At 44.3% G+C, this 24,970-nt stretch overlaps 1 protein-coding gene across 2 annotated transcripts in view; it reads left to right on the top strand.

Moving 5' to 3' along the window:
* The window catches only part of MED12L (mediator complex subunit 12L), a 625,134-nt gene that overhangs the window by 18,396 nt on the left and 581,768 nt on the right, over positions 1 to 24,970 (top strand). Inside the window, exons 1-2 of one of the 2 annotated variants that reach the window (XM_074369491.1) lie at positions 6,989 to 7,802; positions 20,780 to 20,857. The gene's annotated coding sequence lies outside the window, so the exon portion shown is untranslated. Of the gene's footprint in view, positions 1 to 6,988; positions 7,803 to 20,779; positions 20,858 to 24,970 lie in introns of those variants that run through there. The other variant, XM_074369503.1, reaches the window with a different exon arrangement.

The following is a 24,970-nucleotide window of genomic DNA, read 5'->3' as shown; positions in this document are numbered from 1 at the left end:
TGAGGCCAGTACGTGGAATTGTGCTAGCCGTAGACTCAGTGCTGCTCAAGAGGGAGCAGTTTATGTCATAGCTACAGTCTGGTCAACACACAATTAGCTTTTTCCTTCTGGTGGCAGTTGTAGGATCTGCAAAACAACTCAAGAATATGTCTCAGATACTGTTACCTATGTCTTTCAAGGAGAAATGAAAGATTCTCTGACTGCTGTATGGCTGATTTCCTGTTTAAAGTGTTACCAACTGTCTAGACCTAACTGCTGTTTTTGTCACCACATGTCTCCATGCTTTCCATAGAGTTCTTGAGCCAGGCATTTGTGACTCAAGGAAGGCCCCTAGGAGATTGAAGCCTTTTTCTACAAACAAGACACAGAGGGCACAGAAGAGCTTTTGTACCTGGGAGGGCCCCGCAGGGTCCTGCATGGTTTAATACTTACTAAAATTTGTGTAAAATATTTGTATACACACAGAAAAGTATACAGAATAATATATTGGACATCTGTTTATCTACTACTCAGACTGGGAGATGCAACTTCATTCTATAGTTCAGCTTCCTTTTAAAAGCCCCTCAAATCTGAGAAGTGTTCCTGGTGGAAGGGGTTGTGTCCTACTGTTTACTTCACCTCTAAGGTAAAGGAAGCCAACTGAGATTCTGTGTGGTTGAGTAGGACATCTGGGTGTTGTGAAAAGGATCTGGATTGACCGTAATATTAAATGACCAGGGTGAGACTTAGAAGTCCCCTTATATGATCTCTGCTAAATCACCTTACATCTTTCAGCCTCAGTTTCCCTGGGTATAAGCTGGAAATAATAATACTTACTACTTACTCCTAGGATGTTTGTGGATATCAATAACTGTGAAATGACTGCCTAAACTATCAGAGCATTTTGCCAGAGGCCACCAAGAATACATGTGTAGTTAAATAAGTTGGGTTTACAACTGTTACAGCAAGGTGTCTTAGTAAGAGGATGTTAGAAAGAAACTAACACAGGATTTACTCTTTGGTTGGATGAATTGGGAGAGGGTCTAAGAAGCAGGGTTTTGCTCTGAATTGGATGCTGTCAGAAAGTGGGTTATTCTGTGATGGGGTATTTTGTGGTGGAACAGTGACCTTAGTTTTGTTTGTGCTTAAACAAAATTATGAAGTGGCTTTGTTTTGTTTCATTTTATCATGGCATCACAGTAACCCTGTGCCTTACTTGGTTTGGGCTGCTGTAACAAAATACCATAGACCTGGTGCTTATAAACAACAGGAGTTTATTTCTCACAGTTCTGGAGGCTGGGGAATCCAAGATCGAGGCAATGGCAAGTCTGGTATCTGGTGAGAGCCCATTTCCTGGGTCATAGACCTCTGTCTTTTAGACATGTCCTCACATGGCAGAAGGAATGAGGGAACTCTCTTGAGCCTCTTTTATAAGGGCACTAATCCCATTCATGAGGGCTCTGTCCTTATGACCTAATCATTGCCCAAAGGCCCCACCTCCTAGAACCATCATATTGGAGATTACGTTTCAATGTATGAATTTTAAGGGGGCACAAACATTCTAGGCTGTAGCCCCTTATGTGAGGTTGCTATTTTTAGAGAATATTTCTATTCAACAGGAGAACTAAATGGCCTGGCTGTAAGCATCAGACCGGCTTGAAATAATACTGAGGTCCACCTGTGAGGATCAGGTCGTTTCCTGGCCTCAGAGACTTACAGCCTTGAGTTTTCCAGCCCAGGGACTTTTACAGGGCTCCCAAGGGAGCAGAAAGTGAGAAGTGAAGTGTCTAGGATCACTAAGCACTATTTTATGATTCTCAAATCAAACCAATGTTCATTGAGGACTGTGAGCCAGCCCTCTGCTGGGTGCTGGGCTCTGGCAGTGAGTAGGAGAGGCGTGGTCCCTGCCCTCACAACCCACCAACAGTACTTGTGCAGGGGCCAGAGTCCGGCAAGCTCTCAGGCACTGGGGCAGAACAAGGCAGGCAAGAGGCACGAAATTGCCCTGCACTCCAGGGAATCTGAGAAAAAAATCCATGGAATGTTGTTGGAAGAAGCGCTCTTGCAGGTTATCAGAGCAGTCAGGAGCACAGATGAGAGGACATTTGAGCTGCTTTGGAAGGAAGGGTAAAATGTGGGTGTTTGGAGAGGAGAGTGAAAAGCATTCAGAAGCATTCCAGCGTGCCCAGGGTAGGAAAGGGGCCGGCACCGGCCAGTGTGTGTGATGTCCAGGTACAAATAAGATCAATGGGTTAAAAAAATAGCCCAACCATTTTCTGGGCAATCAAAGCATTTTGATGCTGGGAAGGATCCTAGAGGTCATGACATTCAGCCGGCCACTTCTGCATATGGGAAGTGACTTGTTTGAGAAAAGGCAAGTTTGTTTGTTTCCAGGGTCCTCAGAGAGCAGAATGGGAGTCAGGATGTGGGCTGAGATGGGGGCTGGGAGAGAGCAAGGGAAAAAGTGCTTATTCTGAGCTGCCTGCCCCCAGCGCGGTTCTGTGACTCTGGCATTTTCTCAACTGTGTGGTGAATTAATTTTACAGTGTCCCTTATTTAGAGGTACTTTGTTAAGGCCTTCTTGAAAGTCTTAGGAATCTCTTTCCCTTGGGTCCACTTACTCTACAAAGAACAATTTTTTATTTCCCCATGATGGAATCACTCTCCTTTTTTGGTCATTCAGAGGCAAAATAATGCTGGGCCTTTTAATGTTTCCCCTTCCCTTATTCCCAGTGCCTCACTGGAGTTGGGGGCTTGGGATCTGAAAGCCAGGCACCACCCTCACTAACTGTGGAACTTTGACCTTGCTGAGCCTCAGTCCTGCATCTGAGACCCCTGATCTGCCTACTTCATGGGCTATTTTGAGATAAAGTTCAGTTATTATATTTATTACATTATAAATATATATATTTTAAGTTTCTTATTGAGAACTGATCTTGTATTTTATTTTTTAAGACCACATAGTTTTTTTTTTAAATTGAAGTATAGTTGATTTACAATATTGTTACTTTCAAATTGATTCAGTTTTTTGTATATATTTATATATATTCCTTTTTTCAGTTCTTTTCTATTCTAGATTATTAAAAGATATTGAATATAGTTCTCTATGCTATGCAACACATCCTTGCTATCTGTTTTATATGTGGTAGTATGTATCTATTAATCCTATTCTTCTAGTTTATCCCTTACCTCCTTCCCCTCTGGTAACCGTAAGTTTGTTTTCTATGTCTGTGTGACTGTTTCAGTCTTGTAAATAAGTTCATTTGTACTATTTCTTTAGATTACACATATAAGTGCTATCATATAATATTTGTCTTTCTCTGTCTGACTTACTTCACTTAGTGTGATAATCTCTAGGTCCATCCATGTTGCTGCAGATGGCATTACTTCCTTCTTTTTTATGGCTGAGTAATATTCCATTTATATATATACCACATCTTTATCCACTCCTATGTTGATGGACACGTAGGTTGTTTCCATATAAGAGCACATAGTTTTGTTTAGGAAATAATATTATTTCTATGATCTATAAAATAATGTTTTAGGTGCTTCCAGTGTAAGTAGATTTAAAACATTTTTTTCCTATCAAAAGTATATCATATTATATCATTACTCTCTGTTGTAATCATTTGGTATTTTGTCTCCCTTTCTATTTGCCATTTTCTCTCTGAAGACTGCCATGAATATGGCTACTTTGAGAAAGGCAAGAGTAAATTTTTGCCTGGTGCAGTCTTCTTATTTGTATGCAGAATATTTGAACCATGCTATAAGATACTGCTCTGTTTGGGAAGAAAGTGTAGGGTTTTCAGAGTGCTTTTGTTGAGCATTGTTCTCATTCAGAGTAGAAGAACAATAGCAAAAAACTGCAGTCTTGCTGAGGGCTGATGAAGACTGCCTGACTACATTAGTGTCTTAGTCCGTTCCGGCTGCTATAACAAAAATTCCATAGACAGGGCAGCTTATAAACAACAGGAATTTATTTCTTACAGTTCTGGAGGCTGGGAAGTCCAAGATCAAGGTGGTAGCAGATTTGGTGTCTGATGAGAGCCTGCTTCCTGGTTCATGGACCTCTGTGTTTCTACTCTGTCCTCACATGGTGGAAGGGGCTGGGGAGCACTGAGGGGTCTCTTTTATAAGAACACTGATCCCATTCATGAGGCTTCACCCTCGTGACCTAAGCATCTCCCAAAGGCCCCACCTCCTAATACCATCACACTGGGCATTAGGATTTCAACACATGACTTTTGGGGTGACACAAACATTTAGACAATAGCAGTTAGCTATGAGGGCATCTTTCTACCTGTCAGAACCCCCTCCTTTCCCACAAGCTCCTTTCAGAAGAAGGTTTCTCAAAGCATGTTAAATGCCACTGCTATGCAATCAGCAGAGGCTGCCTTGAGGAAGGGGAGATATAGCAAACACTCATCACCTCAAGTCCCTAAGTCCTCCTGCTTTCCCTTCCCTGACTTTATATCCTCTTATCCTCTTACTAGTTTTTTTTTTTTTTTTTTTTACGGTTAAGTCCAGCTTCACTACCCTTTTGATTCCATTGCTTTCAGTCCATAAGCTTAACTGTATATCTTGTTCCTTGTCTCTGGACGGTCCCTGCAGTTACAAAGAAGTAATTGCCCTTTGTCCTTGCTGAAACGAACCACTCCAGGGCCATCCGTCCTCTTTCTGCCTCCTACAGGACCATCCATCCATCCATCCATCCATTCATTTAGTACACTTAATAGTCATTCATTAAAAAAAAATTTACTAAGCGGGCAGGGTATAGCTCAGTGGTAGAGTACATGCTTAGCATGCACAATGTCCTGGGTTTAATCCCCGGTACCTCCATTAAATAATTAAATAAACTTAATTACCTGCCTCCCCTCCCCAACAAACACAAAAATAGGTTTAAAAAATATTTTAAAAATATATTTACCAAGTGTGCAGGCATTGTTCCAGGCCCTGGGAAAGCAGTAGTACACAAGGCTTCTGTTCTCACTCATGGTGCTTACGTTGGGGGAGGACCACACAATAAACAGTAAGTCTGAAGGTCATAAGTGCTATGGAGAAACTTAAAGTGAGTATACGTGGGAGGGATGCAGAGTTGTGGGCAAGAATAGTTGCCTTTTGGAGAGGTGGGCACAGAACACCTCTCTAGGAGGGTAATACCTGAGCAAAGGCCTGAAGAAAGCACGGGAGCACCCATGGGGATCCTGGGAAGAGTGTTCCAGGCACACAAGGCCCAGCCAGTCTGGAACAGAGGAAGCAAGTGATCAATTGTGTGGGGCCTTGGCTTTTCCTCTGAGTAAGGCGGGGAGCCATTGGAGGGCTCTGAGCAAGGACTGCTTTACGTTTTAAACTAGGCTCGACCTGACTCAACTAGATTAGTCTACTCAACTAGACTCTAGATTATGGGAGCACAAAGGCTTAAGGAGACCTGATCGAAGGCAACTGTAATGAGCAATATTTTTGACAGTGTGTTTGAGGTGCAGCCGCAAGGGCAGAAGAAATGCGTTGGCAACAGAGGTGAGTAAAGAAAGCCTGTTAGGACAAGAGAGGGTGTTTTAGGAGTCTGGGTCGTGTTCACCCTGTCCCATCAACGACTTGTATCAGTGACTAGGGCAGCCAGGGTTGGGGCGTCAGCTGCTTTGATAAGCTGTGGCCCGCCTTCTCCAGCTGCGTCTCAATGTTACAGAAAAATGTGTTACAGCTCGGTGTTACAGCTTAGTTGCGACAGCAACCTGGATCCGGGCGAGAGACCAAGCAGCATTTGGAGAGTTGGAGAACTCAGGTTTATTAGTCAGCAGGCCCAGAAGAGTTAATACTCCAAGCTCTGGACCCCAGCTTAGGTTTACACAAGTTTTTATAGACTGCCAGTTTACACTTTGCAACATCATATGCAAATAAGGTATAACAAAAGTTGACTAATTAGGAACAAGCTTTGTAGAAATGGACCAATCAGGAGGGAGAGAAATAACCAATCAGGAGTGAGGGAGATGGACCAATCAGGAGAGAGAGAAGTAACCAATCAGGAGTGATCTCCATGCAAATGAAGTACTACAAATGGACCAACCGGGAGTTAGCTTAGGGAACGAATAGAATTTTAGGGGTAATTTCCACTTTCCTAGAAGCAAGCCATTTCAGAGACAAAAAGTGAGATAGAGCCGCTGGGCCAGGGAACCGGTTGGTACTGGCAGGAGAGTAGTGGCCCTGTCTAGGGGTCCTGCTGGTCTTTTTTATGTGGCTTCCCATCTCATCATAAGACTCTTACCTGCTCCTTCTGTGTTCAGGTCCTACTGAATGTCTTTGGGTTCCTTAAATCCACCATGTGTCTCTTCCCTCAGGACTTGTAGCATGTTCCTGCTACCTTCAGGCTTTTCCCCTGGCCTCAGCTGGCTAACACCTACTCATCTTTCATGATTTCCAGGAGGTGCTCCCAACCCCCTCCTTCCCTTGTCCCTAATGCTACTCCCTTCAGAGAGCCCACAGATCACAGGCACTTCTTCTTGTGTATTTGTCTATTTGTACTTACTAGGTTTCGAGTCCTACCATGCCAGGAAATTTATCTACCTTATCCTCCACTGTGTCCCAAAGGCCTGTTAGTTATTTAATAAAAGTAGACGGGCTTTAGTTATAAAATGACCCCTAACCTCACAGGTGAGCAGCTCTGGCTCAGACACTTGGTCTTAGCCCAGAACTAGTTAGAGGCAATGTGGGGACTAGAACTCAAATCACCTGGTTTCCTGGGCAGTGTTAACCTTCACAAACCCACAGAACCCCCACGTGTTCTTTGTACTATTACAGTCAATTTGGGGCAGTTTTTTTTTAAAGTGCAAACCTTTAAAATACCCAGGTGGAAAAGTGTACAAATCGAAACTTGGCAAATTTCATGAAGTAAAACATTAGTTTTAATAACTAAACATAACTAAAATACATATAATTAGTATAAACTTTTCCCTAAACTTGGTGTAAAAGTGGTCACACTCATTTTCCTTTCCCAGTGAATCACTTAAGCCCCTACCTGCCTAGTAGGCACAAACTCAACACACAGGCTGCTGTGCCGAGCTTTCCAAGATAATGCACATCCTGGTTGCTAAGTGCCCCTTGTTTGGATTCACAAAACAGCTCTTAGCCTGTTCTGTTTTCCTCATAGCTGCCCCAAACTGGCATCCACCACCTCTCAGACCCAGCACTACTACCGTCTGCCTTCCTCCCAGGCTCTGGCGCTTGAGGGAGATTTTTCCCTTAAACACTCAGAACACAAAGAATCTGAAAAGGGGTGCACGTTTCCCCTAGACACTGTAGCTACCTGCCCTTCTGACCCGGTGATGTAGCTTCTAAGAGAGACAGCGCTAAGAATTCCCAGGTGCCCTAAACATGCCCTTAGGGAGTGTGGTCCTTTTAATAGCTGCCTGCAAATTCCTCCCCACACCCTCTTAATGTAACAGTAACTTTGCTACTTCTCCTCTCAAGAGGTGGAGTCCATTTCTCCACTCTTTGCAGTTGGTTATGAGTCATGTGACTTGTTGTGACCAATGGGGCGTTAGCAAACACGTAAGCCGCGGTACAAAAGCACTCGCACGTGGGGCGGCTTGCCTGCTAGGAACCCCGAGGTCGCCACGTGCGGAATCCTGGGCTAGTCCTCTGGCGGGTGCGAGGCCGCGTGGAGCCGGACGAGCCCGAGCAGCTGCAGCTGAAGGTCCTGCACCCGCCAGTCAGCCGACCCTCTGCGGGCGAGTGAGCGCGCAGCCTGCCCACCACCCACCGCCCTCAGGGCGGAACCCCGGCCCAGGACTGAGGACCCGCGCGCGCAGTGTAAGCGAAGTAAAATGGTGAGTGTTTTGTTTTACAAGTCACGAAGTTTGGGGGTGGTTTGTTACACGGCAATAGATGGCTGAGGTAAAAGTGACTTTCTGTTCTAACCTAGGTAGTGCAGTAGCTGGAACTTCTCTAAAGAAACGAATAATCACACGTTTGCTACCCCTCAGGTACAGCCGGCAGCACCCTAGAAACAGATGGAGATAAATACAGTGGTATACATAGACATGCCGGAGAGGGCTTTTTTTTTTCTTTCTTTCTTTCTTTAACGTTAAAAACAAATTCCTCTATGGAGTGCGAATATATTGGGCGTAGGGGGAGTGAAGCTGTCCTTTAACTTTAGCTCTGTGTGCACCTGTATATAGATATTTTGCAACAAATACATATTGACGGTATTACCTGAGTTGTTTTTAAAGGTAAATAAATACCTATATATATCATGCTGAAGAGCTTTCATTATGTTCCCACCTTGTGGTCTGGAGGACTCAGTCCCTTTCCCTCAGCCGCAGCCCTGTGAGGTTTCCCTTCTGGAGGCGAGAGGAAATGTGCTTAAACGTGGCTCAACACGGGCTGCCTTGCAGCGGCTGGAAAACTCTCTGCTCCCCTTTCAGCTCCTGGGTCCCCTGGTGGGAGTAGGGTAAGCGGTGGGCGGGGGCGGCAGAGAGAAGGTGAGGAGAAAGGGATGAAGAAGGAGGAAGTAGAATGTGTTCTGCCCTATTCAGATGCTAAGAAATAATCTTAAATTTTCAGGGGCAGTGCCCAGGGGCTTGTTCTGGTCTGTCCCGTCATCCCATTTGCTGACCCAGAGCCCCTTTCAAACCTCACTGGATGACGCAGTGGGAAAGTTGCGGGAGCTTAGATCTCGAATGCAGAACAGCTGCAAGCTGACGGGGTCTGAGCTTCTAAAGACGAAAGAAAAAAGCAGGGGTTTGTGTAGGAAAAGACCATGGCTGAGCAGAGAGGAAAATCTAGGTGGCTCAATTTCTATACCAGGGATGAGTTTTATATGGAAACTTTATGAAAGTTCGTGTTTCTTCTCCTGGTTTAATTTTATGAGCTCTTCACTTTCCGGCCCAGGTACCAGTAGTTAGTTATAAAGCCCTATGATTGCTGAGATTTCTTTCTTTTCATTTCTTTGGAGAACCCATTTCGTGGCATTTCGCTCATACGGATGAGCTCTCAAAAACCTCTCTCCAAAATCAGGGGTTAGCACCTGGTTTCCTAATTCTAGAATTTCAACTGTGAAATTATATGGAATGTGGAATATACATAAACCATCTTCTCTGTCCTTTTTAATATTTTGGTATTTTTGAATTGAAATTTTCAGTCTTTTGTCTCTTTTAACATTGTAAGCATAGTTATTTTTAAGTCTATGCCTGATAACTCCAGTATCCAGTGTGTTTCTTTCATCTCTTTTTCTGCTCATTTGTTGTTGTTATTGCTCATGTAATCTTGTCACTTGGTTATTTTTTGTTGCATGCCAGGCATTATTTGAAAAACTTTGTGGAAGTAATTTGAGGTTTAGGATTATCTTTCTCTGGAGAGGAATTACATTTGCTGCAGGCAGGAATCTAGGAGAGGTGGTAATCCGGGATCACCTTAATCCAATTTCAGTGATTACCACGATTCAAAGCTAGATTACATCCCTACACGGGCTGTTCCACTTCACCCTGTTTAGAATGCAGCTTTCTGGGAACTGGTCTCAAGTGTGGGGGTTACCAGCACCTCTCCCCTGTACTTGGTGGGCTCTGAGTCTCATTCTTTTATTCCCTTAGCCAATTCAAGGCTGTCAGAAATCTTGCTCGGCTTCTCATTTGCCTCTTCTAGAATTGGTAAATGCCCAGGAACACAGCAAGTCCAAATGCACCTCTTTAGATTTTTACCTTCTCTGTTGTTTTAACTGCTTTGCCAGCTTAAATGCCTTTAAGTGGATTTTTAAAAACTAAGTTTTTGTAGAGGTCCTCAGTGGGAAAGTTCATCCAAATTACCTACCCATCATTACTGGGGGTAGGAGTCCTTCATGTAAAGTGGCAACAGTCTTGGATGGGAATATATAAAAGGTGGATTTATGGGAACAAACACATGAAATCTCAGCCTTAGGAGAGGAGATAAGATTTCAGCTCTAGGAAGGAAGCTGTAAAGAGTACACAGGCTAGGTTGTAACAAAGAGAAATACAATAATTCAAATAAAAATCACAGTGTGTTAATTTCTCCCACATGTAACAGTCGAGAAGAAGGTGGTTTAGGTTCTTGAGGCAGCTCTAATTCAGAATCATCTGAAGACCCAGGTTCTGTCTGTTCTGTGGCTCCACCAGAGCAATGGGGTCCTCATCCTCACAACCAGGTACCGTATTAGCATTCCATCTGGGGAGGAGGGGAAGAAGAAGAGGAAGGCAACCAGGTTTTTTGAAAAAGATATAATCTGGAGATTGCATGCATCACTTCCATTCATGTACTCTTGGTCCAAACTGACTATTTGCAGAGCCATGTCTAGTTGCAAGAATGGATTGGGTATGTGGTTTCTCGCTTGTAAGGGTGGGATGGATCCTAAGGGACAGTGAATAGTCTGTCATGGGCCCTGGTTAAGAGTGGGTAGAGATGATATCTCATATCCAGGATGGGCTAATGGGACAAAGAGGAAAGACACCAGTTTGACTTCGCACAAAAATAGGGGCACCTGATGTTTCTGTGTAGTAGAGAGGATGAATTGGATGGAATGTGGCCTCTCTCTCTGAAAGAGGTTGCAGTTGTGTAAAAGGTCATCACATGTCTTCTTAGAGACATCAGGAAAGCCCCACGTGGTGAACCTGAGGGGTTTGGGGCTGGGGGCCAAGGGGCATGACTGGGGTGGTATTGGAACTGAGCCTCTCATTTGGAAATGAAACTCTTCCCCACTGTCCACGGTCTCATGTGCATGGTGCCCCTCCCCACTTTCTCCCCATCTCTTGTCAGGCTCCCCAAAGGATTCTGACCCCCTTGCTCTGAAGCATCTTCACCACTGACCCACTAGACCCAGGCTGTCCACCCCGATGCTCTCGCTCAGCTGGGGATGCCAGAAGCCAAAACCCTTGACTAAATCCAGCTGTTCTACTTTATTTAGCCTTACCTCCCGTGAAAGTATTTGACTTGGCCTTCATTGAAGATTTTTTTTCCTGTTACATCAATGGCTTGAAAATTTTTTATTTAACTTCAGCAAATATTGGAAATAAAAAAACGAATTCTGCAGAATTTCACAAATAAATTTCTCAGTCTCTACTAACAAATGTTACCATTCAATGGCTAAGCAATTATAATGCTGTAACATTCAGCATAATGAATGTGCTGAAATAGAAAACAGGCAAAAGGAGACATTAAAATATTACTTACAACAGCGTTGTTTTCTTTAAAATTCCAGCATGGATTTTTATCACTTTAGAAGATATGCAGCATTTCCATTATATTGTGCCAACTTAACCTTATACATCTTCTAAAATCTTGAAAAAATTTTAGGCAATCTAAAAAAGCACTTAGCAAAGTTGACAAGTCTACATAATGGAATCCAGTCCACTCCAGGATAGATTTTAGTCTTAGCAGAAGGTATAGCCACTCATCATCATACAACATGCATAGATTGTACTGACTGTGTGTGAGGGAAGATGAATTTGAGTGGTGGTTGTCAAACGTGAGCGTGCCTCAGAATTACCTAGAAGGCTAGTTAGGATACAGGTTGCCTGGCAGTGCCTCCCCAGAGTTTTGATTCTGTGGATCTGGGGTAGATCTGAGAATTTTCCTAACAGTAACCTGGATGATGTTGGTGTTACTGGTCCGGGGATCAAACTGAGAACACTCTCTGTTGTGCTGAACTAGCTTGAATTGTCTTTATTTCTAAGAGTTGACAAAAAGGGGTGCGAATAACAATAATAATATAAATGAACACTACATTTTTAGTTGTAAAGTTCTGGAATCCTTCACCATGGTATTGCCGAAGGGATTATTCAGTCTAGACTAGATAAACTCCTTAACATGGATGAGCATAATCACTTGACTTTTGATTTCCTAATACCCAGTTTCTCTCTCCCCACAAATTCCAATAGAATATCCTGGAAAGCCGCTTAAAGCTCTTCACTTGAAGCATATCTGATAAGCAGATTTCACTGTGTGTTTACTTCAAAAAGATAAAGGCAGTATATTATTTTTAAAGCTTTTTATTTCTATTTTAACGAGAATTTTTTGAGTATAGGTCTTCGTTCTTCAGGACAAAATAAAACATGATTTATTTAGTTGTTTCCTCCCCTCTAAACAAAATTAGGAAAGATTGAATTTACTAAGTGAGGTACCTGAATTTCCATATAGTGATTTGTAGAATGGAATTGAAAACAAGGATTGATCAATTTGAAAACAATTGTTTCCTGAGGAAATTACCAATAACTGGATGGAATCTGCAGACTTTATTTTTGATTATTGGTATCTACCACTTGGCTGAGCTTTGGATTGGTTTATTTCCAATTCCAAGTGGCATTTAGCAGGCAGGTGGGGAAAAGAGAGGAGCGATCTTTAACCCTGCAGCTGTATTGCAGTTGGCCCCAAGTGGAACACAACTGGGAAAAGGGGAAGGAGCTCAATTGTGAAGAGAAGAAATGTGGGACAAGCAGGGATGGCAAGGTCCAGGGAGGAGGCCGCCATTCAGGTCACCTGCCAGGAAGCACATGGCTCATCCGGTGTAGCTCCCATTATCTCAAATCTAATATGGTGGAAATCCAATATGATGGAAACAAGCTGGAGGTACTGTTTCAAAGAAAATTTGGTAACAATCTTTATATTAGGTTCAGAGCTAGGTTACTGCAGTCATTCAGAAATCCAGGTGAAGACCTCAAATGGAGAGAAAAATAAGAGTCAAGAGACCCATACAGGAGAAGATTAGGTAGGACTCTGGCCACCACCCAGCAGTGTCTCTGAAACATTCAGGGATGTAGGTGTCATGCGGAGAAGTAACTGTCAGTCGAAGCTCCACCAGTTGTCTGGGCAAGCATGTTGTGGAGAGGGTCAGCAGTTTCTCAGCAGTTAGATGCTGTTTCAGACACTGCCTGGGCTGACCAAGTGACTCTCCCTGGAGCTGAGTTTTTTTGGACACCAGATGCTTCCTAAAGCTGCCCACTCAGAATGTCTTAAGTAAATGGAAGACCTCAAATCCTAAGAAGACTTGAGAGTCTTTCCCTCTGAAAAGGGGTACCTCTTAAACAACTTTCATAGAGTCTAGGGTTATTGCCTTTGTAAGAACTATGCAAAAACCTATTGTTGCTTTGCATCGCAGAATTTATGTATTTGCTTCACTGACCTGATAAAGGAACTTGAGAGATGGCTGTGGAGAGTATCAAACAATATTTTTTCCAAATATGTATGCTTTTTTTCCCCCATTTTTAATTGGGTTGCCTTTTTATTTATTTATTTATTTTTATAGGAACATACGTATATGTTCTTTATTGACTGTCTTAAAAAATTATTGTTAAAGTACATATTAGCACCTCCCCCAGGAAACTCCCCTTTTGTCCACCCCTCCCCCACTTCTAGCCACGCCCCCTGCACAGGGGAATCCGTCTTAATATCTAGCAGTATTGATTAGTTTTGTCTGTTTTTGTCCTTTATATAAGTAGACTTATACAACATACACTCTTTTGCATGTGGCTTCTTTCATTTTTATTGCTGTGTGTAGTTGTAGATTGTGTATTCTTGTGGCTGTGTAGTATTCAGTGTCTGAATATACCAGTTGATTGATTATTTTGTTGATGGATTTGGGGGTAGCTTCCAATTTGTTACTATTAGGAGTCATGCTGCTGTGAGCTTTCTAGTTTATGATTTCTGGTGAGCCTACGTTCACATTCTGTTGGTACTTTATTTTTAATTGTAGGAATCCATCTCCACTATGCTCTCCGAGTCAGGAATTAATGGTCGTTGCTGTGAGAAATTAAAGGCGAGCAACTGAGTGTCTCTAATGACAAAGCTCAGGGAGGGCTGAAGATAGTTCACGTGGCTTTGGCATTTGGCATTGGCAAAGCGACTCTGTCCAAACCTCAGCCCTTCCCATGCATTCTCTTGTTTAGCCCTCCCCAGAGGAGCTCCATTTCCGTCCATTTTACAGATGAGACTGAGGCCTAGAGAGGACAAATGTCCTGCCCCAAACCCCATGCAGCAGGTGGAGGAACCAGAAGTGACCCCAGTGGTCTGGCCCAGGAGCCGAGCCCTTTGTCACTAGGCTTTGTTGCCTTTCTGTGTCTCCATCCTTCCGTCTCTACCGGTAGGGTGGATTCTTCTCATTTACATTCACATATGCCTCGTCTTGCCATCTTAAATTCAACTCTCCCTTGACCTCACACCTTCTTCCAGCCACTTCCCTCACTTCTGCTCTTTACCTCCTTAGTTCTTGAAGGAGTTGCCTACTTGCATCGTCTCCATCTCCCCCCCACACACACACCCTCTCAGCTCACTCCAGCCTGGCTTCAGCCCCTAGCACTCAACCATACGAGATCTTGCTGAGGTCACCAGTGACCTCTGTGGCTAAATCCAGTGGTTGTCACATGGCACATCTCGGCAGTTTCCAGTATTATTGATCACTCTCCTTGAAACTCTCTTATTTCTTGACCTAGTTAACTCTCCCATTTCTCATCATGTCTGTTTAATTTCTTCTCAGCCTCTTCTGCTGGCGAATCCTCTTCTGTGTGACCTTTAAGTATTGCAGTGACGCATGCCTCGTCCCTGGCTCCCTTTTCTTCTAATCCATACCTTTCCCCTAAGTAAGATCTTCTCCACCCAAGACCACATTTACCGTCAACACCCTGAGCACCCCACACGTATACCTCTAGGATCTTTCCTGTAATTCCAAACGTGTATAGCAAACTGCCGGCTCCACCTGGTATTTCCTGGGCATTTGACCTTAGCTTCTCGGGAATTAACTCATGACCTTCATCTGCAGCCTGCTCCTTCCCAGGGATTTCCACAGTCGAGTCTACGATACCATCATCCATCCAATGGCAGAATCATCCTTGATGTCTTCTACTTCCTGGCCCCCAGATCTAATCATTCCCTAAATTTCTTCAAAATTTCTCCTAATTATCTCTCAAATCTCACTACTGTTTCCAACCTTATACTTAAGTTACCTTCTCTCTGGCCTGGAATACTTTAAATTGCTCCCTGAAAGGTCCACTTTTATTTCCTCTTTGCAGTCTTCAAATGCCTCACGAGAGATGCCCTGCAGCTGCCCCGCCCACTTTTAGTCATCACATCTGCTTAGCCCCTACACTTTCACTTCAGCGCCTCCTCACACCACAGCCTGCCTTCTTCTGACAGTGAATCCATCCTGCAGATTGTGGCTCAAACTTCCCTTCCTCTGGGAAGCCTTCTCTGAGCTCCCAGATGAAGTCAGGACCCTCTGTTACATGACTCACGGTCTCCGTCACTTCCCTTTCACAGAGCCTTTCATGATTAAGTATTGCATCATGTCAACAGCTGCCTAGTCAGCCTCCCCTGAAAGACTATTAAACTCCATGAGGACAGAAGCTGCCTCCCTGTGGCCATCTGCCCTTTCTCAGCACCCAGAACAGCCTCTTCCCTCTAACTGTGGCTCCAGTCAAAGAATGAATGAATGACTTGCCATCTTGAGAATTTTCAGGTCCATCACTTATAATTGTTCCTTACTCGTATCTTATCTGAGATGTTTAGACTGTTACTAGAAGTAAGACGAGGTTATGTTAATTTGGCTTGTGTGGCTACTGTATTACTAGTATCAAGAAGAAATGGTTTTATACCTTTAACATTAGCTATCAGAGACATCCAAAACCAAGCCGCAGGGAGACACTACTTCATTCACGAAGATGGCTGTGTTGGGAAGAATGTGGAGAAATTGGAACTCTCATATGCACTGGGAATGCAAAATGGTGCAGGCACTTTGGAAAACAATCTGGCAGTTTCTTGATAGGTTAAACGTCAAGTCACCATGTGACCAGCAATTCCACGCTTAAGTTTTTGCCCAAGAGAAATGAAAACAAATGTCCACACAAAAACTTATACATGAATGTTCATGTCAGCATTATTTATAGCTATCAAAAAGTGGAAACAACCTAAGTGTTCATAAACTGATAAATGGATAATTAAAATGTGGCATATCTACACAATGGAATATTCAGCAATAAGAAGAAATACAGTTACTTATACAAGCTACAATATGGATGAACCTTGAAAACATTATGCTGAGTGAAAGAAGCCAGTCACAGAGCACCATGTGTTGTGTGATTCCATTTTTATGAAATGTAGAGTAGACAAGTCTGTAACACAGACAGACAGCAGACTAGTGGTTGTCTAGGGTCAACAGGGTTTGGGGAGTTGGGGAGTGACTGCTAGCAGGCATGTGAGTTCTTTAAGGAATAATGAAAATGATCTAGAGATGACTGTGTTGCACATCTCTGTGAACATACTAAAAATCACTGGATTATACCCTTTAAGTGGGTGAATTATATGGGATGTGAATTATATCTCAATAGACCTGCTTAAAAAAAAAGATACTGTACTTTTGAGGGTCAACTGAAAGCACACCACCGCGACATTATTAACAAGAAATAATGTAACAACAGTATGGAGTGCTGACCTGCTGTCTGCATGTGGGTCTCCACTCCAGAGTCCTCTCTCTCAGATCCTGTGCCCCTTTGCTTGGTTTCGATGAGACATTTTTATGTCTGTCTCCTCCCTTGAATTGTGAGGTCCTGCATGAGCTCAGAGCAGCTGGCTCTGATTAAATGGGTTAATATATGCAATGCACTTAGCATTGTGCCTGGCACGTTGGAAGTGTATAATGAATCCCATTATCCCAACTAAAAATTAGCAAATTTTATATGGTTACAGAAAATACAGAGCCATGGCTTATGTTTTGCAATTTAAGTGGTGATTATTTGAATACTTTCGACAGGTCTACTATATATCCAATACACTTATTTTTTCCTTCTGGGAAGTTGAGGGGCACAGACCTCCCTCCACTCCATCAGCATCCTATTACACCCATTGCAATAATATAGACGAACGCTAGAGGGCAACATGCAATTGCAGTTAAAAAAAATCACTTGAATACAATATCAAAGGAAAGTGAAATGTCTTCTATTAATATAGTGTCTTACAATATTCTTCTATAGGAGGGAAATATTACTGGATCAGAGGTGTTGCTTCTGGAAGGATGGCCTCAGGATTACTCAGATTCGCCCTACCTGTGCCTGCCTTGAGAACCATGTCCTCACACGCTGTGCGCTCAGTGTACCAGTCCTCATGGGAACACTTAGCCTCTCTTGGGAGTTGGTCCCTCTGATGGGAGGCGTTTGAGAGCCCCCATTACTATGGTGCTGCATTTCAAAGCACTTTAATATAATATCTTGTCTCTGGGAGGCCCATTGTGCTTCAAATCCTAGACTTCTCTGAGATCGCTGATGAGCTGCTGTTGAGGTTTACGTGTCCCCATTTGAAATGAGTCCCCCAAGGTCAGGGACCATATCCCATCTTCATTTTTGTGTCCCCAGAAGTTTGCCATGCTTGGCATGTCCCAGTGAAGCTGAATAAATGTCTACTGAATTAAACTGCTTTGTGAGCTGAAGTTGGAAAAAGAGGGAAATTAGGACCACCTTGTGCATGAGTAATGGGACTCCCCACAGTGAAGTTTCTTTAATTGTTTTTTCTATGCTGTAAAAGCAGTTCATGCTCATAATGGAAAAAGCAAGCAAAAAGAACATTTAAATTACTCATAATCCCATCTATCCAGATCTGGAGATGCCACAGCTCCTTTTACCTTGTGTCAGAGCATAATCTATAAATATGTGTTACATGTGTGTACATATATGCAGTGTTTACATCGATGGCAGCATGGAACGTAGCATTCCATAACAGGATGGTATTATCTTTAGTTAACTAATCCTCCTCTTTTGGGAATTCAGCCTATTTCTAAATATCAGAAATTAGAAATCGGTTAAAGAGCAGCCTGGTGAATAACCTTGTAACTAAGTCTTACCCACATTTTTTATTAATTCCTTAGGATAAATTCCCAGAAGCAGAATTGCTGGGTGATGGGTAATTTACATTGTCACCAACAATGACAGTGCCCTTGATCAGATGAAAAGTTTTAATGAAACATCACACAGAACTCTGTAATCTCACCTCAGTAGTGTCATCACTACTCAAAACATTTAGTGAACTCTGTGTTTGGTGATCCAGGCTATGACTAACACTAGAAAATAAATCTTAATCTCTCATCTTGCCTTTGATCTTGGACTATTCAGAAAAATCTAATTTACCAGGAAAGGACAAAGAAAACAGCCGTGGAGGATATCCATGTAAATGTGCCACCAGGTGTCAGGAGGTAAGATAAACACTTCCCACAGTGGAGCAGGGGACACATCAGAGCACATGTTAGGGGCCCCACAGGCCAGCTGTCACTGTACGTGTCCTGATAGAATTAGTTAAAAAGTTGTTGCACCCCAGGTACTCTCCAGGTACATCCCTTTTGATGCTTTTCCAATCTGAACATTTTACTCCTTTCACCCATCATTTTTCCAAGTTTTTTTTTTATTTAGATGGAATCACCTGCTTCCCCGTCATTTGAAGACCTCTCATGGGTTGCAGCAAGGAAGGCCCTCTTAACTGGTTTCTTCCTTAAAGGTTCCCGAGCTCCTCCTTCTTAAGATCTTAAAGATATACACAAAGAACTGAACATTTAAAAATATATTTATAGGGAGTTCTTCATGGAAGGGTAGGGAGAGACAGCAGCACCCAGATGGGGCTCGGTGTTTCTGTGTGGAGGGCATTAGGTGTGGTTCTTGATTAAAGGCAGTGCGAATAGAGGAGTGCTGGTTTTTACTATGATTATATGTTTATTCGGAGAGGTCTTGGTGAAGAGCTGATTATTTTATGGAGGGAAGGGGCTGAAAGTAACTCAAGCCTCCCACTGGGGCCCCCATTTCTATGACGTTATGCTTAGGAATCCTCAGTGCTCTTGGTAGCCTAGCAAATAAAGCCATGATGCTCGGACTGACATTCACGGCTCTCCACAGTGTAACTTTCCCCCTACTTCTCCAGCCTTAATGTCTCCTGCTCCTTACATAGACCTGTGTGGATGCTCTGCGTCTTTCGCCCCAGCCCCTTTCTCCAGCTGCTGCTGTGGCAGCTAGCTTTGCACCCGTGTGGCCCCCTGTCTCTCACTGTAGCTGCACAGAGAATCGTTGCTTTCTGCCTGACCTCTCCCTGACTCTCTAGTGTGAGTTGCTGACACTCTGTCCCCTGGTTGCGTTCTGGACGTGCGAGGGACGGACCACACTGTGAGGTGGCCTCTGACACATGGGGGATGGGACCCGGAGGGTGAAGACCCTCTCCTGTCCCTCAGTTGGGCCATTCTGAGGCCCTTGTACACAGCTCTACAGAAATCTCTGGTGGGACTGTACCCCAGACGCCCACAGTGGAGACCAGCTGATCATGCATTCTCGTGCTGGCCTTCTTTCTTGCTTGTTCCCCCCTCCCCAGCCCCTCACCCCCGTCCTCTGGGGTCATTTCCCCAAATACCCAGCATCTAAGCCTCTTCTCATGCTGTACTTGCTTGGCGTGGGGCAGGGGAAGCCAACAGTCCCCATCCTATTTTCTGATTGGTTTCCTTGTTTGTCTCTTCATTTCTTCTTTTTTTTTTTATTAAAGTATAATTGATTTACAGTATTGTGTTAATTTCTGGTGTACAGGAAAGTGATTCAGTTATACATATGTGTATATATATACACATACTCTTTTTCATATTCTTTTCCATTATGGTTTATTACAGGATACTGAGTAAAGTCCCCTGTGCTGTACAGTAGGACCTTGTTGTTTAGTCTTCATTTCCTGAATGCTCACTGGGGAACATCTAGCATGTTCCTCATCTGGGGAAGGGCCCCAAATTTAAAAGGAATCAGACCCAGGCGTTGCTCTTGAGGCGACAGGACAGCTGAGCTGGCTTGGTGTATCCCGGGAGGATTTCTCCAGCATGTCTTTTAAGGGATGAGTGGGGAATGATTTGCTGGAAGAAAGTGAAGGACTTTCTGGGCTGAGGGGATGGTTTGGGCAGAGACAGAGATGGTGAACACAGTAAGCTGGGGAACTGGGAGGTGCAGGGAGAATGGAGTGGGGGCAGGCTCCTCAGGCATATGAACAGAGGGGTCTGTCAAAATCCTTCTGGGTGCCGCCAGGCCCCAGAAGGTCAGAGAGGGCCCTGAGTGGCTGCTTCTTACATGTCTCCCACCTTCTGTACTAGGTGGCCCACCCGCCCTGGCTGAGGCTGCTGACCAGGGGTGGGTGCCAGCAGGGATGGACGTGGGACAGGCCTGAGGCCTGAGTCTGCTGCGGGGGCCCCTGGGTAGCTGAGCCTCCTCCCCAGTGCACCCTGCACCCGTGCCCTGCTCCCGGGAGAGCCAGCAGGCGGCCAGCCTCCGGAACAGTTGGGAAGGCTCGGGAGGGTCCATCCTTCACCCTCCACGAGAACGCCCCAGAGCAGGCTGTGCAGCCTCCTGCTTGTGTGTGTCTCTGTTCTCTTTGCCGTGAAACACTCCAGCCATGGGGCAGTGGGTGTCTCTCCATTGAGCCCATCCGTTGTGGTCACCATGCAACTCCTGACTCAGGGACAGGCCAGTGACTTTTAGAGTGGGGCAGATCGCTTGTGGCTGTCCAGTCAAGCAGACCCTTTCCTGGGGACTTTAAATAAAAGGACACCCAGAGAAGGCCCCAGACAGAAGCAATGAGGACGAGAGAAGGAGAGCAGAGGGAAGCGGGGTGCTGGTGGCAGGATGAGCAGAGAGCTTGTGACTGAGTCACACGGATGCAGCAACACCGGGAACTGTGGGACAGTGAGGAACCCTGGAGGCCTTTCTGTTTCTGATCTACACGCCAGACTTCAGAAACCTGCTTGTGTGGCTGGACCTGTGCTCCCAGGAGCAAAAACAGACATGCCCACTTCCCTGTTCCCTTACAGATCCTGACACAGAGCTGTCTGGAGCTCCCCTGCCTGGTTTGAATGCTGGCTTCGCCCCCTACTGCTGTGTGAAGTTGGGTGAGTACTTGACCTTTCTGTTCCTCACTTTCCTCGTTTGTAAACCTGGCTGATACTGCGGTCCACAACCTCACAGGGTTGTTGTGAGGACTGAGTGAGGTGATGGGTATGAAATGCAGAGAAGGGCCTGGCACATCTTAAGTGCTCTGTAACCACGTGGCAGTCTGGGTCTGGGCAGGACACCCAGTTGGGTAACTGAGGCTGGTGGACCACTTACAAAGGTGTGGTTACTGTGCAGGGACGCTAACAGGACGGTGGAGCACCCTGGGGCTGGTACTTGTAGGGCACCGGTTCCATTCCTGGGCCTGATGGGGCAAGGGGAGGGACAGTCACCAGCTACCCAGCAGTCTTGGGAGAGCATGGTGGGACGGGGACTGTGAGCTACAGCCAAGAGGGCAGCCAGGCTGAACTGCCCTATGGGCAGGAGCAGAGGGGATACCCACCCCCAAACCCCTCTGCTCCTTCACTCTGATCTCCTGCCCCTACCAGAGGCCAATCCGGTTGGAGGCCAAAGGGCAAAGCAGGTAGGTGGATGCAGAACCCAGAGGTCAGCCTGCCAGGGCCCAGAGCAGGTGGTGAAGGGTTGGGGGCAGAGGGGCAGCCCACCGAGCCTGTCCAGCACCAGGGCCAGCTAAAGTGGCTGTGGCTGTTGTGACAATAAATGTGTCACTTGAGGACTTGACTGAGCGCCCAGCTCACAAGCAGAGCCGCCCAGCACTGGGGAGAGAAATCAGAGTGCAGGTGTGAGGCGGGCAGGGTTGCCCCATCTCAGAAAGCGCTGCGCTGTGACAGCTGCTCTCCCTCCCTCTCTGCTCGGCCCTGTGCAGGAGGACGGAGGCCTTTCCTGCTTCCATCCTGAGTGCCCAGCACAGCGCCAGATCTGGGTCACTGAGGACTCCCTTGGGCCGTAGTTGAAGGAACCCAGGAAAAGCATCAGGCCTTTTTATTTACACTGTAAGCTGTTTGATTCACCCTAAAGCAATACAGAGGGATGAAGGCTCTCACAAGCCAATGTTTCACTGTGTTTATCTATGATAGCTTATTTTACCTACGCACAGAGTGCCCTTTGAGCCTCCCCAAGGGAAGATAAAAAAAAAAAAAGATAAAAAAGCAAAACTCATGTATGAGCCGTGGTGGTGGGATTTCTTTCTGCTCTGTGAGGTGCCCTCACAGCTAAAACTCCAGCGGACAGGAGCAGAAAAGCAGCTCTGGACTCAGAGTGCTGAGTCTTGGAGAGCTGGCTGCTGTGGGGAGGCGATTACCGAAGGGAAGATCCTGCGTTGGATGTATGTTTACATTTTACATGTGTGGGTGGGGGGACGGCGGGGGAGGAAGTCGAAGGCGTTCCCTGGTTTGGATCAGGGAGGAGGCCAGGCCCAGCCGAGGTTCCTCCCTGGGCAAGGCCTTCTTTACTCAGCTGTTGGGCTTCCCTGAGCTCACTGACTCGGTACAACACCCCTGCGATGTAGGTGTCGCCCCTGTGGTCCAGACAAGGACACTGGGGTTGTAAGTTCGCAAAGCCAGCGGTCATTAGCAATGTCTGCATCTGAGCGCAGGTGTCCACCTCCAGAGGCTGGGTTCTCCATCACAGAGTCGGTGTTTCTCAAAGTGTAGTCTTTCAGGCTGAATTTTTGCCACTTCTGTGTATCACCTGTATTATCATTTACTTAATATTTTTTGAAAATGTCTTTTTTGGTACTGTAAGCAATTCTGTTTGAAAAGGAAACTGTGTCACTACCATGAGTAGAGAGCTAGACCACTGGCCATAAATTTGGAATTCCTGGCTTCCAGCCTGGCTGACTCCAAATTCTAGGGCAGAATGATTTTGAATTATCTCCATCCCTTTCTATGAGTTGGCTGCTCTAAGAAGCCTCTCTCCCCTCTGTCTGGTCCCTAAGATCTGTAAAAGCTGATTTGAAATTGGATTGTGTGCTGGTAGCCAGTTAGGGTTTAGGCTTTCCAAAAATAAATGTATCGCGCACACACACATGTAGTATAAATCTTACTGATGTCAGTGACCTCTAAAGTGAGTAACTTACAAATTAAAAATTTACAAATAAAAAACCCCAGTACTCTCTATGGTATATCCTATATAGCCAGTAGATTCCTTCAGAATGTTTTCCTTGCTTTTTGCTGAACTCTTCCATCTGCAGCCAACCTGTGGTTGAAACTGACGGATGAGTGTGTTAAGACGTGGATATTGGTTGATATCAGCAAGGTTAAAGTGATGCAACAAAGACATTTGTCAAAATTTCACTAGTCTGTCCATGGTCATCAGGGATGTGAGTGATTTCTTTGCTGAATTGGGTAAGAGTTTTTTAATCCTGGGAAAATATTTCCACTTTTTTGGTTCTGTTTGCAATGTAATGGATCTCAGATGTGACACACTTTTAAATGAAGGCTGCACAATTAACTCTCTCAAGTCTAGACAACTGGACAATAAACCAAACCCCAGTTTGTAGCATTTGCTGATTTCTGTGGTGTAAATATTCCTACCAAGGGCTGTTTCAGATTACCCATGTCACGTCCCTGAGAGTGATACAGATTCGGGAAGAGAAACACAGTGCTTATCTTTCATGGTATTTCCACCCTGTGGATACAATAGACATAAGTAATAGTAACAGCCTAGATAGTAGCTAGATGTAGCAAAATAATTGGGAATGTGTGAGTATTTAATTACTCTTGGTTTTAATGTAATTTATTTAATTATAAGTGCATATAACTTAATTTTTAAGAAAAGCTATGTTTATCAACTGGATTTCCCAATTCCTGAAAAATTTGCTCACCGCTAGTACGTGCCAGCTCCAGTACACCAGCAATTGTGACCTCAGTGGTTGCAGCCTTATTTTGGAACTAGAGAAGCTGCATATGCATCGTGCACGGAGCTGGTGTCCAGAATAATTTCTGCTATTTTTAGATGTACACACTCCACTGTGCTCTACTGCAGTGGCGTGGTGGAGTTTGTTTCTTCCCTTACTTCTCTAACTTCCTATCCTGTACTTCCCTTCTTACTGACTCTACTCCCTAGATATTCCTTGAACACACCTGGTATGTCTACCCCAGGACCTTGGCACTTGCTGTTTTCCATGCCTAGAATGTTCTTCTTCCAGATATCGGTGCGGTTCACTCCCTCACTGCTTTCAAATCTTTGCTCAAATGTCATGGTCTCAGTGAGGTTTCCCCGACCCACCTTATTTATAATGTCTCTGTTCTGTTTGCCTGCTGACCATCCCTCTTCCCTGCTTCATTTTGTCTCCATAGCATCAATTGCTTTCAGTGTATTACACTGTATAAAATCCTCCTACTTATTTTATTGCCTGTTTTCGTCCATCCAGACTGTAAGCAACTCAAAGGCTAGATTTTTTGCATGTTTTGCTGGATCCTCTGTATAGAACTGTACTGGCACAGGGTAGGTGGTCAGTGTATATTTGTTGAGTAAATAAATAATTGAACAGTGGCTGTCCAGTAAATATGTACTGCATATAACAGATGAATGAATGAATGTTGCCTCAAGTTCTGGAGGCACCAGATCACCTGCAGGGAATATATGTGTGTGTGTATATGTATATGTATATATAATCTCAGCTTTATTTTTTAAAATTTAAAATTTACTTTTATTGAAATATAGTTGATTTACAATATTGTGTTAGTTTCAGGTTTATAGCAAAATGATTCAGTTATATATATATATTTTTTTTTCAGATTCTTTCTATTGTCGGTTATTACAAGATACTGAATATAGTTCCCTGTGCTATGCAGTAAATCCTTGTGTATCTATTTTATATATAGTAATGTGTACCTGTTAACCCCATACTCCTAATTTATTCCTCCACTTCTCCTTTCCTCTCTGGTAAGCATGAGTTTGTTTTCTATATCTGTGAGTCTCTGTTTTCTAAGTAAGTTCATTTGTGTTATTTTTTAGAATCCACATATAACTGATGTATAATTGTCTTTGTCTGATTTACTTCACTTAGTATGATAATCTCTAGGTCCATCCATGTTGCTGCAAATGGCAGTATTTCATTCTTTTTTATGGCTGAATAACATCCCATTGTGTGTATATATAGATATCTATATATATCACATCTTCTTTATCCATTCATTTGTTGATGG

The sequence above is a fragment of the Camelus bactrianus genome, chromosome 1, assembly GCF_048773025.1.
Source record: "Camelus bactrianus isolate YW-2024 breed Bactrian camel chromosome 1, ASM4877302v1, whole genome shotgun sequence".
Lineage (NCBI taxonomy): Eukaryota > Metazoa > Chordata > Mammalia > Artiodactyla > Camelidae > Camelus > Camelus bactrianus.
The sequence above is the reverse complement of the archived record's forward strand: the minus strand, read 5'-3'. Positions and strand labels throughout refer to the sequence as shown.